Source organism: Alexandromys fortis, unplaced genomic scaffold (genome assembly GCF_014885135.2).
Source record: "Alexandromys fortis isolate MF-2015 unplaced genomic scaffold, M_Fortis_MF-2015_v1.1 scaffold_109, whole genome shotgun sequence".
Classification (NCBI taxonomy): domain Eukaryota; kingdom Metazoa; phylum Chordata; class Mammalia; order Rodentia; family Cricetidae; genus Alexandromys; species Alexandromys fortis.
This window is the reverse complement of record NW_026068005.1, coordinates 2,279,503-2,294,087: the sequence shown is the minus strand read 5'-3', so window position 1 is coordinate 2,294,087 and position 14,585 is coordinate 2,279,503. Positions and strand designations below refer to the sequence as shown.

At 42.1% G+C, this 14,585-nt stretch overlaps 1 protein-coding gene across 5 annotated transcripts in view; it reads right to left on the bottom strand.

Moving 5' to 3' along the window:
* Window positions 1–14,585, bottom strand: part of Nckap5 (NCK associated protein 5) — an 820,785-nt gene that overhangs the window by 123,415 nt on the left and 682,785 nt on the right. The gene's annotated exons all lie outside the window — the stretch shown is intronic.

Genomic DNA, 14,585 nt, shown 5'->3' with positions numbered 1-14,585 from the left:
AAACATATGTGTAGCAGGTTAGAGAGGAATTCTCTGTAAAGAGATGGTAGAGCTAATCCTCCATTTGGGAAACTCCATCCTTGACTCACTGTTGCCACTGATGGCTTAATTTAAAAGGCATGTAGAAGAGAATTCTATCTTCGTGGCTGTAAAGTTAGCTTCACTCTGACGTTTGCTGTTATGAGCCAGCCTTTGTCTACTCTGGTTAATAGCCATTCTATTAACTGTTTTATAGCTTATTGCTGTTCTGTAGCACTTGACTTTCAAGGCCATTTCTGAGGTGTGATTCAATTCTCTTTCATATCCTAGCTCTTTGAACTTGGGGGGAAAGTTACTTTAACACCTCTGTGTTCCAGTGTTCTTTTTGGTCAGTGAAGGTAACTTAGACGCCTGCTACACCAGGTAATTGTGAAGGCTACACAGGTATATGTGGACTTGACTTGAGAAGTTATAGGTTTTGTTACGATTATGAATGCATGCATGTGAGTGTGTGCATGTGCATGTGTCCACACACACACACACACACACACACACACACACACACACACACACAAGTTGCTCTCATCAGATATTTTGCGAGTAAGTAAGTCTCCAAGCCCAAATCTTAGCCATAATGTTACAGTGTCCAATAGGGCCAACATAGGGAGCCAAAACCCAAGGAATCCACAGAACACCACACGTTCCACTGAGCCCAGCTATCAATGGAAACACATGATGGTAATTATTAAATGTCACCTTTGTGGAAAGGGCATATGGGTTTCATTTCCAACATTATCTTATGTACATTTATTTACCTGGTAAAATGCATGGTTTGCTCCGCTACAAATCTGTCTTTCTCATTCTGTTCTGGATTAACCAACTTGAATGGTTCACATTCTCTGATATTCTTACTATGATACTTGCAATATAAAAGCTACAGTTTCAGTTATATGATAAATAGAAACAAAGAGACCAAAGCCAGGAGTTTCTTTAATAAAAAGCTATACATTTTCAAGATTCATAATTTTAAGGTCCCAGTACAGGTCAGTACTGGGCTGTGAGGTCTTTGCAGATATAGAAAGTGGTAGTATTTTAATTTGAGAATATTTATATTGGATACAGAACATATTATCTGCAACGGATAAAGTTTTATGGCAAAAAGTTCAGTTATCCATGACTGTTCAAGTCATTTTTAAAGCCTAATATTTTTCAGTATGTGTGTGTATGGCTGTTGTGGTTTATTTTTTTTCAATTGTATCTTTTTAGGGCAGTGAGAGTTGAAAGCCATGCTGGTTCAAATTTTACCAAACAAGCACAAAGCTAACCCCAACTACAGGGGGGAAAGTGCAGAGTTCATGCATTTTTAAAAGTTCATACAATAATATATCATAAGAGTGAGTGAGATAATTTGAGACATGGGCTTGAATAAAAAGCCCCTTGCCCATTACTCAGAGACTTTGATATGTAATCAATGCCCAAAACGCTATCTTGGGGACAAAGCCAAGATTTACGACACTTCTTCAGAGAGTGACAGTTCCTGCTTATTCTATCGGCTGGGGAACACGTTATTGAATTTCAGAGAACACAAGAAAGAAAGGTGTTGCTATCTGCCTGAGGATGCTTCAGAGGTGCACCTTGTGGTTTGTTTGTGACATCGGTGTTGCTGGAAGGAAGAAAACGACCTAAACAACACTCCATAAATACAACTGGGAACCTCACATTCAGCTCAATATCTGTCCGTGGTGGTGTCGAACTGCTCTGTCCTGCCTCTGAGAGTAAATCTCCAGATGAGAAGTCTATGACACGCGAGAAAATTTTCTAGGGTGAAACCAAGCAGAGATGTTGGGTAGCATTGCTTTATTTCTTCATTTCAAAATCTGACTTTGATAGAAAGATTTCTAAGAGTTTGATATTTCTCATTAGGAGAAATCATGTGGGAATGCATCATCAGAGTTCTCTGTGTGTGTTCGTATTTACAGGTTACATTTTTATAGACAACAATCACGATTGTACAGTCTGCCAGTCTGCCTATCAAACTACTTAGAAGAAAAATAAAAGGATGTGGCAGGTTGGAGAGATGGCTCAGTTTGTAAAGTACTACCAGTGCTAACGTGAAATCCTGAGTTTGATCTCCAGGACTCATATAAAATAGTCTTTCTTCCCCAGGGAAGAGCACACCATTGATTAGCCAATACTAAATGGTCAGTTCTAAAAACATATAAAGTGACATTATACAGCCTGAGCAGGTTGTATTGCTATATCTAGGAATATGTGTGTGTGTATGTATTTAATAACAATGAAAAATGTATCCATTTTTTGAAAGAGAGCAAGGAGGGGAATAAGGCAGAGTCTGTAGGAAGGAAAGGAAAGGGGAAGATGATGCAATTGTATTATAATTTCAAAAAAATAAAATTTTTGATTAAAGACAGTCATGGTGGTGTGTGGTTACAAACACACAGAGCTGGGACGACAGAGCCAGGAGGAACACAGGACCTCACTGGCCAGCCAGCCTAGCCTACTTAGATATTTCCAGTCCAGCCAGAGACGTTGTTTCCAAAAACATCTCTTCTGTAGCAGGTTTCCCGCAAGGACGATGCCTGACTTTCACATACACCCAGACATATACCATAGACGTAGTAGGTGGAATATTGGTAAGTTGTAGGAAAATCATCTATATCCTATACGCTGGCTGGCTAGTGTGAAAATTAACCTTTGATAGTTTCACTAAAAAAGTAAAAATAGTCACAAGGTTAATTTTATTATGTTCAGGCATGGCTGAAAATCTAAGTGAATAATTATAAAAGTGACCTTATATTTAAACAGCACTGATCTTAGGAAATCTTCCTTTGGACACATTTTACAGCTGAAAGTCATTAGCGTCATCTGCTTGGAACAATTAATGTGAATAGAAAATAATTACATCAGGGACCTGGGGACTCAGAAGATTTTGTGCATTAATACTTACATGCTATTCAATTATATAGTGAATTCTTTATATCAGTTTTGTTTGGGAGACCCGCTACAGCAGAGATGTTTCACTATATTAATCTTTATACTAATTGCTAAGGCTTCCAAGTAGACATTAAAGTTGATTTGTTTAATTGTAAATACAATAAAACCTATGATTTATGTGTCATGTTTCGGCCAGGCTGGTGGCATTTTAAAAATGATCTCTATCCTGGTTTGTCTTAGTTACAACTTTTGTGATTTTAGACATCAAAAAGTTCTAATCAAGTTAATAAATAATGGGTCAAAACGTCCTTTGTATCATAGAGTGGACTTGTTGCGCAGAGAAGCTGATCCAAAGCCTGGGGAGATAGCTCAGAAAGGCTTGAAGCAAAAGTGTGAAGTCCTGAGATTGGATCCCCAGAACCCACTTCATCTGAACACGGCAGCACAAGCATTTGTAATTCTGTAATTCTCTGGTTAGATGAGAGATGGAGAGAGGAGAATCTTTCATAGATGGCTAGCCTGGTATACCCAGTGGTGAACAGTATGAGACCATGCCTCAAATAAGGTGGGAGGTGAGGACCAACACCTGAGATCATCCTCTGACCTCCACATGCAAGTTGTGGAATGCATGTTTTCCCCCAACACCTCTCACACATGGGGGAGGACAGAGAAAGAAATAGATTTTATATATGTCTTAGATTCTCTTCCACTAGAGAATGCTAGGATCACTTGAGATTGCAGGACTGGTTTTATAGGTTATTTTATCCCAGCAAATTGGTTATGTTGTTAGGAAATGTAAGTTCCATTAAAGTGACTTTAATCCACCTGTTTATATTATTAGAGTAAACTTTAATGAGAATCCTGTATACTTGGTTAGCTAGTCACTCAATAAATCTGTGAAGGACACCCTTGAACAATGTATACTGTAGCAGGGCTAGACCTCATCTTAATACAATGGTAATGATATTTTCCCCCCTGTTCAGGGTAGACCAGTTGTCCTTATCAACAGTTTCAATTTCCTATTGACTTGTTTGTCTCACACCTGTATCCTCTTTCTCTGTATGTATCTATAAAGGTACTTTCAAAACTTGCTACCCGCTGCTATGAAAATCCAAAGGTTTCCAGACTCCAATAGGTAACTAGCAAAATGATATTGCTTCTGTTTGATTTTTATAATTCCTTTCTCAAGTTCTCTCTGGGATCAAAGATTCTTGTGGGTAATATTAGAATCTTCCTTATTGTTAACTAATCAGAACCTGTCATAGTGTATTATATTCAATGAGTACCCAATTAACACTCATTACAGTTCAGAAAGAAAATGATGTTCTTATATTTTCTCCATTCGTATATAGGTTTAAGAGATTGAGAGAGTGCCAAACTAATTATATTTTTTAAGACCTAAGGATACATTTATCAATATGCAAACAGCAGAAGCGGTTATGGGAAAGGACATTAAACAAAAGAAATGGTGATTTTTGAGTGGTAGATCATGTGATTTGAGGGAAGAGTCCTCTGTAGATTAGATATCTGACTTCTCATTCAGTTCATGGCTGTGCTTCACTCTTCTCAGATATATGATGTCACCTTTGCACATCGTGCATGAGTATGTGTGTGTCAAAGTCTACCCTCTTCAGTGATGCATTGTGCCATTGGTTTTTATCCAACTGATCAATTTATTCCCTTGAAATAGGGACCTGTCTTATTTCTCTTTCTGTTGCTTCAACAGAATATGCTGGAAAAAAAAAACTTAAGCAAGAAAGTTTTGTTTCATTTTGTGCACAGTTCCTGGGTATAGCCCATTATGAGAGAGGAGAGAAGAGAGAGGGGAGAGGGGAGAGAGAGAGAGAGAGAGAGAGAGAGAGAGAGAATGCAGAAGCAAATTTGCTCCAGTGCACATGTGACAATCTGAGAATAGCTGCACAACCTAGCCTTCTCCTTCCATTTTGCTTGGGACAGGGCTTCTTGTTCTTTTCAGCCCACACCAGACCCACGCATCCTACTATCGCTGCCTCTCACCTCCCTATTGGAGGGCTGAGAATACAGATGTGCCCAGCTTTACTCTGTTTCTGGGAATTCAAACTCAAGTCCTCAATGCTTGCAAATTGAGTACTTTATGCACTGGGCCACCTCCACAACCACCATGGAACATTTAACCAAGGCCACTGTCAAAGAGAGGAAGCCAGGATGACACAACCCTAATTAGAGTTTACCTAATTAGCTGTAAATTCTCCATCACAGCTCACTGAGAGTGTCCCTCTGGATGCACTCTCTTATGTGATCCATTTTAAACCTCAAATCTTTAACCCGGAAAGTTCCTAGATGCATTTTGTTTTAGATATAAAGGGTGGCAAACTATACTCAAAAACACGCATATACACAGACAGACAGAAAGACTGACTGACAGATACACACAGACACAAAACCAGATACAGACACACACTCCTGCTATGTTGACTCCCTGAGCATAATGGACTATATCCTGGAACTGTGTGCCAGAAAGATTTTCTTTTCTTTTTTCTTTTTTTTTTTTCCCACAGCATCTGTTACCTTATCTTAGTAACCAAGATCCCACTTGGTATTAGAATAGAGACTCCCAAACTCACATCTCCAAATCTCTAGAACAGAGCTGGAAGAACCTTTGACTCAAACTTCTCTGATCAGGACAGTCCCACCCTCCTGGCCCCACTATGTCAGAAGCACGTCCTCTCCCATCTGAGTTGATGATTTCACTTCCCACCATTCTGTGGCATCCTTTTCCTGTTCTCGCTACACATTATTCAGGACTGCACTGCAAACAACCCCATCTAAAAGGTTATCCATCCTAGACACAGATGAATTCCCATTCAGATGGATCACTCTGTCCTCTTACTCTGACATGTTATCTGTTGTACACCATTACTGGACCTGAACAAATCCTGTAACACTTCCCGTCCTAGGTTCCATTATCCCCAGAAAATCAGTTCCATAAGAACGAAGATCTAGCCCTACATTTCTGCTACGTCTCTCAGGAAGGGATTGACCAGGTATCACAGAATCTTAACACTCTTCTTCCTAGGCACTCAGGTGGACTTCAATTCCCATTTTCCTTTGCAAGTTGAATCAGCAACATGGCATGCAGTTTTTTACCTCCTGGAATATGAGCAAGAGATGCTGCCTTCCTTCTCTAGTTCATGAACCTCTCTCTCCTAAATGGTTCTTTATGTGTTTTTCCCCTTCCACTGGCTTAATTCAGCCAATCCAAAAACAACAATCTGTTGTTGGAAATGGAGCCAATCAAACAAAGGCCAACACCTGGAAAAGAAGCACCCCACAGCCAAAAATGCTTTCGTGTACTTCATGTAAGAAAGAACAATGCCTACTAAGCTTAAGCCACGACTCATTTGGGGCTTGTTTACTATCACAGAGAACATTCACCTGGCTGATATTGCTCTCATTTACAATAAACAGTTGGCAGTATGCAGGGCAGATATTCAATAAGAATGTACATATGTATATGCTCTACTTTCCTATCTGTTGATGTTGTAAAAACACGCTTACCAAAAGAATGTAGGAGGGGGAAGGGTTCATTGGACTTATACTTCCAGGTCACAGTCGGGCTTGCTAACTGGATCACTCAAAGGCTTATGCTTAGCTATCTTTCTTATACAACCCAGGACCACCGGCCCAGGAAATAGTACCATCATAGCGTATTGGGCTCTCCTTCATGCATCAAGAAAATCTCTTATAGAAATGTCCACAGATCAACTTGACAAAGGCAATTACTCAACAGAGACTATTTTTTTTTATCAAATGATTGAAAGCTATTTCAAGTTAGTAGTTAATGTTGACTAGAACAATATATAGGCATGTGTATGCATATTAAATATATATATATCTTTATCAGCAGAACAACGTGAGCTCTTATACTACAAATTTCAGCTTTGTTTCAGTGAGATCAACAACAGTCACCGTGTGCAGGAGTGGGGGTAGCGAAGTTCCTGAAGAGCTAAGCTATATCACAATCCATAGGCAAGACACGCCCCTCCGACTAGCATAAAATACCAAGTGCAGACTCAAGGACCCAGCAAGGTAAGGGCAGCTGGTAGCCAAGTTGTACATCAGATCGGTATTTTCTTGGTGTGTGTGTGTGTGTGTGTGTGTGTGTGTGTGTGTGTGTGTGTGGTATGCAGGTGGCCAGCTCTGTGCTCTGCACAGGTCTGCATCTGGAAGACAAGGCTTTTAGGAATGTTCTCGTCAACAGACTGTGCCAAGGACGGGCTGTCCTTTCGCTGGTGGGATCAAGGTGAGTGCTCCCTGGAGAGTGGCAGGGACTGATGCTGCAGCTGTGTGGTTAATGATGGCTGTGGAGAGTGGAGATCGTAGCCAGCAGGGCCAGGCTGGAGGGCCAGAGTTTTCCATTATGCTTCTCCCATTATTTACCAGGCTGCAGTTTCTCAGATGCTCACTGAAGGTTTATTGCGTTTAACAGAATTCTGCCCCTAGGTTTGGACTCAGTACGTGATGATGTCTTAACTTCAAGGTAGTGATTGCTAAGGCCAGGAAGACACCACGACTTTATTTAGTGCTACAAGGTGAGGTGAGAGCTGAGCTCTTCATCTGAGAAGTCTGGGGAGCAATGGGAACTGTGCTAGGCTGACCACGGAAAGAAAGTGATAAACAACTTTTATTTTTACTGTTGTATGTCCTCAAGTTTGGAAAGGAGGGTGTGACAGTTTCCCTGCCAGGACTTCGAAGCGAATAGCTTGGCTTTTGAATAAAAACAAAAATAACAAAAGGATAATGTAGGCATGGGTCCCATTTCCTCATTCATATTCCTTAAGATAATTAATCTACTAACCTTACAATCACGGGCATAATTTCCCTCCTCTATTAAAAGGGGGAACATCTGGGGCTGCAGAGATGGCTTAGCAGATACAGGAATGCAAACTCAAGTTTTGATCTCCAGAACCTATGTAGAAAGTCAGGCTCAGAGTGCATGTCTGTAATCCTAGAGCTGAGCAGTGGCTATGGAGAGGAGGATCCCTGGGGCTTGCTGGCTAGTTAGCTGAGCTGAAATTGTGAGTGCCAAGATCAGTGAGAGGACCAGCATGAATAATAATGTGGAAATGCACAGAATCACGTGCTCATGCATGTGCACATGCACACACGCACACACACAACACACGTACGCACACAATAAATACATAAGACTCAAAATACAAATAAGGTGGAAAGCAGTAAAGAAGACATATGATGTCAACTTCTTGTTATTACACATGCATGCACAGACAAGTGCATCCATAGGAACTCATGGACCACACACAAAGCAAATATCTGTACATAAGAATAAGCATGGCATACATCAGAATAATGGGCTCCATCAACATGGTTGCTTAGGTTCAGTCACAGAGGGTGGATATGAATATCCTTAAAGATTTAGTCTTATTATTTTTAATTGTGTTCATGCCAGTCCAGGTGACCTTGGAGGCTAGAGGTACCTGATCTCCCTGGACCTGGCATTACAGGCAGCTCTGAGCTGCCACCTGTGTGTGCTGGGGACTAAACCTAGGTCCTCTGCAAGAGCAGTCAGTGCTCTTAGCTGCTGAACCATTTCTTCAGTCCTATAAATAATATTTTTTAGCCTGTTATCATCTAACACCCTGCTTTAGTAAACTTGGTGAAAACTAATTATTGAACTTTCAAACTACATCCTGTTTTATGTTCCCAGAGTTGCTCTTATCCTTTTTTTTCTGGAGAAAAATCTCTTGGCTGGAAGAGAAGGCTTCTGCTCCCACAGTTGTGTGATTTCCTGTCTTAGTTACAAAGCGAGATGGTCTGCTCCTGTCATATGAACTACATAAGCCTATCCACCACCTTAGCACAACCACTACTCTCAATGTGCTTTTGAGAGCTCATGTTAGCTGTCGACTTGGTGGGATTGAGAATCACTATGGAAACCCAATTCTGGGCGTGTCCATGAGGGTGTTTCCAAAAGAGGGTTAACTGTGGGTAGCACCATCCCATGGGCTGAGGTCCTGGACCAGAGAGAGAGAGAGAGAGAGAGAGAGAGAGAGAGAGAGAGAGAGAGAGAGAGAGAAAGGAGAGTAGAGAAGATGGGGGGGGCAGGAAACAGGAGAGAGACGAGGAAGGAGAGAGGAGAAAGAGAAAGAGAGGGGAGAGCATGCTGAGCAACAGCCTTCCCATCTCTGTGCTCCCTGATGGGTGCAATGTGCCCAGTACCTTTGGCTCCCTCTCAACCACGATAGGCTATTCCCTCAATCGGTGAGCCAAAACACACCCTTCTTCCTTAAGCTGCTTTCTATCAGGTATTTTGTCACAGGGATAAGAAAAGTAACTAATAATGGAATCACACTGGGAGGTAGACAGGAATTGCATTGACCTCTGGGGATCTATCTACTCTCCACTGTTATCATGGCTCCGCTCCTGAGCCCTGCCACTTCTGTCTAGGTCTGTTCCTCACCTGCCCCGGCCTCTGTGTCGGCTGCTCCTGGACTTGCACTTGCTTACTGGTCACCCTTCCTCTCATCTAGTGACCTGGAGCCTGATTAGACCTCTTTTGAAATCTACTGTCTTTTCTCATTTTAAGCTTGTAATCACTTATTGTGTCTGTGTGTGTTTGTGTCTGCTTTGTGGGTGAGCACACACGTTACACAGGCCACATGTAGACATCAGGACAATTGGTTAGAAGTAGATCTACTCCTCCAACCACCCGGGTCTGAGGGGTCAGGCGGGTAAGTATCCTTATCCTCTGCACATTCCTGCTGGCCTCTTGTGACTGCTGATTTAAGCTATCGTTCTGCTCTGAGTGGACTTGCATTCACTGCAGAGAGCTGATCCTATCACACAACGCCAGCCAAGCTTCTAGGGACCCATTTCTATTCCTCTGACGGAGCCCTGTGCTGCCACTGTGCCGTGCATCCCCTGCTGTGCCTTCCTCCCTCCAACCCCTCACAAAGGGGGCAAACCTGGACGGCAGTCTTAGGACATCCGCTGAGTACCTTTTGATACTGCCGATATCCTTAAGGGTCCTATCGTGTGTATGAGGTATAACGTATCTGTGTGCTATGTTTAAGGGAAGTGTTTTCAATATGGCTGTGAATTGGATGGAGCAGGATGGAGACGTTTTGTTCCTTCTGTGGGGTAATAGAGCAATTTTCATAGTTATGTGTAGGAACTGCTCAAGGGAAGCTCAATAAAATTACCCCAAATAGCTTAGTCTGAGGAGTGTAATTTCTGTGTGGAAGCTTTACTTATCAAACAATCTCCCCACCCCCACACACGCACAACGGAAAGAAACCAACAACACACACACACACACACACACAAAACCCCAAAAACAACAACAAAAAAAGTCAAAACCCCTCACACTTTTGCCTCCAATACTAGACATATTCTTGCCCTCTCAGAAATACGATTTTCACCAGCCCTTCTAGATTCCACCAAGAGTGATTGCTGCAGATTCTCGGGTTTGCATTTCATGGGTTTTGGTTCTCATACATTAAGAATTTATTATAAAACTGAATATTATATAACTTTATATTATATAACAGAGTATTAGGTGGTCATTTCTTAGATTCACAAAAATTTGAGCCTAGGACAGAAAATCTTTTTTGGTAAAGGCTGATGTTTAATTAATTATGACTTACTTTCCATTTTGGGATATAAAGATAAAAACATATTATCTGACCTCGCCATCTTGCAGACGGATGCAGAGGGAATGTCTTTCAAATGTTCTTCTGGAAGACATTTAACATATATACCTTCCATGGTGTGATCTTGCTTGAGTCTAACTTTCATAATTAGTTTTTAAAGTCTCTCAGAATAATCCTTGCTACAACGATTATTTTCCCTGACAACATTTCGATTTGCCTCACACCCCAATCCTCAGCAAGCATTCTGCCTTAACTTTGGCGGCTACAAAGTTTCTCTGAGGGCTCCACAGCATAGGTGGCCAAGCAGAGCATCTACTGCTGGTCCTATCTGCCACATTCCATGAATGGTGTCCTGCAGACCTGCTGGTGAGGACCAGCGGGGAGATGGATGAGAACAGTTCCCTTGGGAACATCTATATGTATGAAGCCTCTCCTGTGGGCAGTATCCTGACTGTGAACCATGGCAGACATATAGAAGGCCTTTAGTTCAGCTTATGAGATCAATGAAGTGTCTAAACTGAACAGACATGGGGAGAATTCTAAAGAATTCTAAAGGTATAACACACAACAGAGATTGGGCCAGAGGGGCGGGGCTATAACACAGTGGGTACAATGTTTACTGGCATGGCTGAAGCACGAGGTCGGAACCTGGCATTCACTGCATAGGCTGTGCATGGTGTTGAATACCTGTAATCCTCCCATTTGGAAGTTGGAGGCAAGAGAATGAGAAATTTGTAGTCATTCTCAGCTACACAGAGGTCAATCTGTGCTCAGGAGACCCTCTCTCACAAAGAAAGACCTTTCAGTAGAACAGGAGTTGTAGGGGGAAGTGACAGAGACTAGGGGGGTTGGCAAAGTGTTAACAGCAAGATCCAGTGTGTTGCAGGTGGTGATCTGCATAGTGACTGTGAAGGCGGGAACTCCGCTGGCAGGGGCAAACCTCCCGATCTTCGTGTGAGGGTCTTTCAACAAAAAGAAAACCCACCAGGAATGTTTCAAACACAGTACAATCTCAGAGCGACAGAATCTAAGAAACCTGATGGGGGCTGGGGCTTCCACAGCAGGCCTGTCAGACGTGTGGGCAAGTGCAGAACCACTTCCTGAAGGTGGCTGTGGCTTGCCCTCAGTCCTAGGCCTCCCCATGGTGTAGTGTCCAATTGTCTTTTGGCTGTGAGTGAAGGGGATCAGAGGGAGGAAGTTGACTCACTGTAGCCTGAACTTATTCTGGGATCTAAGAGATACAGAACTGTTTCAAATTTCCATTTTTATCGTTAATTACTTTAACAGGTTCTTTAATAAGTGCCTCCCAATCGCCCCTGCTGTTCCGTAAAATTATCTACACTGCTTTTTTTTGCATTTTTAATCACGTTTTAGTTTTGAAAAGTCCTGACTTTTCAGAAGCTTTCTGCTCTTTATATTCAAGGGATTGAATTTCCCTTCTGATTTCACTCAACTACACAGATTAGAAGGGGGGAAAAAGATGAACTCCCTCCTCCTTTTTTTCTTCCCCAGACCTAATGGAAACCTCACTGATAGTCCCTGGGGTTTAATGTACCATTTATTAGGAAGAAATAAGCTACCTCCTGCTCTGGGGTGGAAAGAGACACAGTGTGAAGTCCTCTGCTTGAGTTTACCTCATAAAGGGCCATGTTGCTATGTGGAGGTTATCTTCTTCGTTTGCAGGGAGCAGGAAGCTAAGATGACAGACATCAGGGGAGATGTTCAGAGCACAGGACTGTGTCTATCCCAGCAAGTAGTTCAGCAAGGGCTTTCTCTGGGATCTGCCTCCTGTCTCAGCCTAAACACCTCCTCTCATACTCAGCTTCCCCGTTCCCATCAAAGAAGGGCATTAATAATCCCATTGGTATCATTTACAAAACAAGTTTCATGAAAATTGCTTATTTCAGCCTAAAACGTTAAGCTTCTGTTTCAGGTTCATTCCCATCGGATAAATTATGTTGTCATGGTGATTTTTTTTTCTGCCTAGATGATTTAAACTGTTATTTTCCACCCCACCTTGTAAATGAAGAAGTGGCCCAAGAGTTAAAATGTCCTGCTGGATGGAGGTCTCAGAACTAGTGCTGGGAGCCCAGGAAACCTGATTACAGAGTTCAGGCTTATAATTCTGCTCAATTAAATTTACTTAATGATGGTCTGTCAGGGACAATTTACTAAAATAACAATATAAATTAATTAGACAATGAAATGGACTGCACAGAATTAAAAAAATCATCAAATTCAATATTTCTTTGCTGTCTAGACTCAAGCACAGTTCATTCATTTAATAAAAATACTTTATTGCTATTTTACTACCATTATTCTTATATTACTGTTGCTTGACAATGCTTTTACTGGCATTTGTTAATTAATCTAAAATGATTTCACTGTCATTTGCATATATGCACATAATTCATTTGACCACAGTCATCTTATTGTCATCCTCTCTTGTCCCCTCCCACTCCTGCTGATCCCGTCCTCTTCCCAATGGTCGTGGAACTTCCATATCCTTTGTGTGTGACTCAAAGAGTTTTATTAATATTGCTTACAGAGACATGGGTAAAGGATTATTTACAGAAACATAGCCCCCCTCAGTAGCTATATATTATGATTGGCTTAACCGAATACTATTTCTTTCTTAAATCTCTCCATTTTTTTTTCCCAAAGAAACACAATTCTGTTTACGAATGTGGACCTAACTGAAATAAAGAACTAAGTGAACAATAGCAAATATTTAAGAGAAGGCTCACTGCATTCTAGATATTTAAGTTTCCATAAACCCTTTTCTCATTAAATCCTTAAATTCACCCTTTGAGGTATAAATATACCTTTGAGGTATAAATAATTTTCACTAATCAGATCAGGGAAGTGAAGAACAAGAATATTTATGTAACCCGAGGTCAAGGGTTAGAGGCCATAGTCTCTGCCTCTAGACTGTCTTACCCAGGCTCGACTGCTCATGCATTGTCACAGCCTGGTCCCTGGTCTTGGTTCTCCTGCAAGGGCGCTCTGACTAGCTGCTCCCAGAGCAGTGGATGACAGAAAGCCTCAGCAAGGGCTTCTAGAAAGCTCTGCTCTGGACAGTCAGAGCTAAGAGTTAGCGTAGCTAAGATCTTCCAAACAAGAGCAAGAAGAAGCCAGCCAACATTCTGCCAGAGACGTGGGAGGAGCTCTTCAGGCCCCACCTCTTACTGGAGGAACACTCTGCCCAGCAAGTGCTTGCTGCTGAGGGAAGGAGAATCACCCTGCTTTGAGGGTGTGGTCACTGAAGGTTTGTTTTGCTCAAGTGGACGACTCCAAACCTACAAGCTCCAAAGATGTGTATGTTCTGATTCCAAAGCTGGTGAGAATTCCCAGTAACACCAAAAGGTACTTACTACCTATTAGCCACATGCTGAGAAACCAGACACCGCAAAGTACAGAGAAGCTTGTCAAAGATGCTCCTCCAGAGGCGAAGGCAGCTCTGGTGTGCGGTCACATGGGGGTGATGGTGCAGAGAGATAGTGTGCTTCCTACTCTACCCTCTGCAAGAAAGGGTTCCAAAGGCTTCCATTACAGAGATGTGAGACAGGGCTGAGGGCACAGAAGGCTTCCTCTGATGTGAACATTGCACAATGTACGCATGTATAAAACCATCACATGAATATTCGTGCAGATAGCGTACACTTCCGTTGGTTAAATAGGAAAGGTCACTAGAAAAAGAAGCAGATCGAAAGGGGGAGAAGAGAAAAATGGGGTAGAATAGGAGGCAGAGGGTGGACCAGAGAAAGAGGAAGAAGAAGAGAATGAAAAGAAGAAGGAAGAAGAGGAGGGGAAGAGGAGAAAATGAAGAGCAGAGAGAGGAGGAGGAGACAGCTCCTTGTGAACAGGCAGAATGAACTGTTGGAGTCCTGCTCACCTCACAGCACCTGTGCAGGTGTGTGGCATGCACTGCCACACTGGCTAAGGGTTCGGTGCAAGCATTGTCTCCCTTCTCTTGGTTCACACTGAGCTGATGAGCAGGGT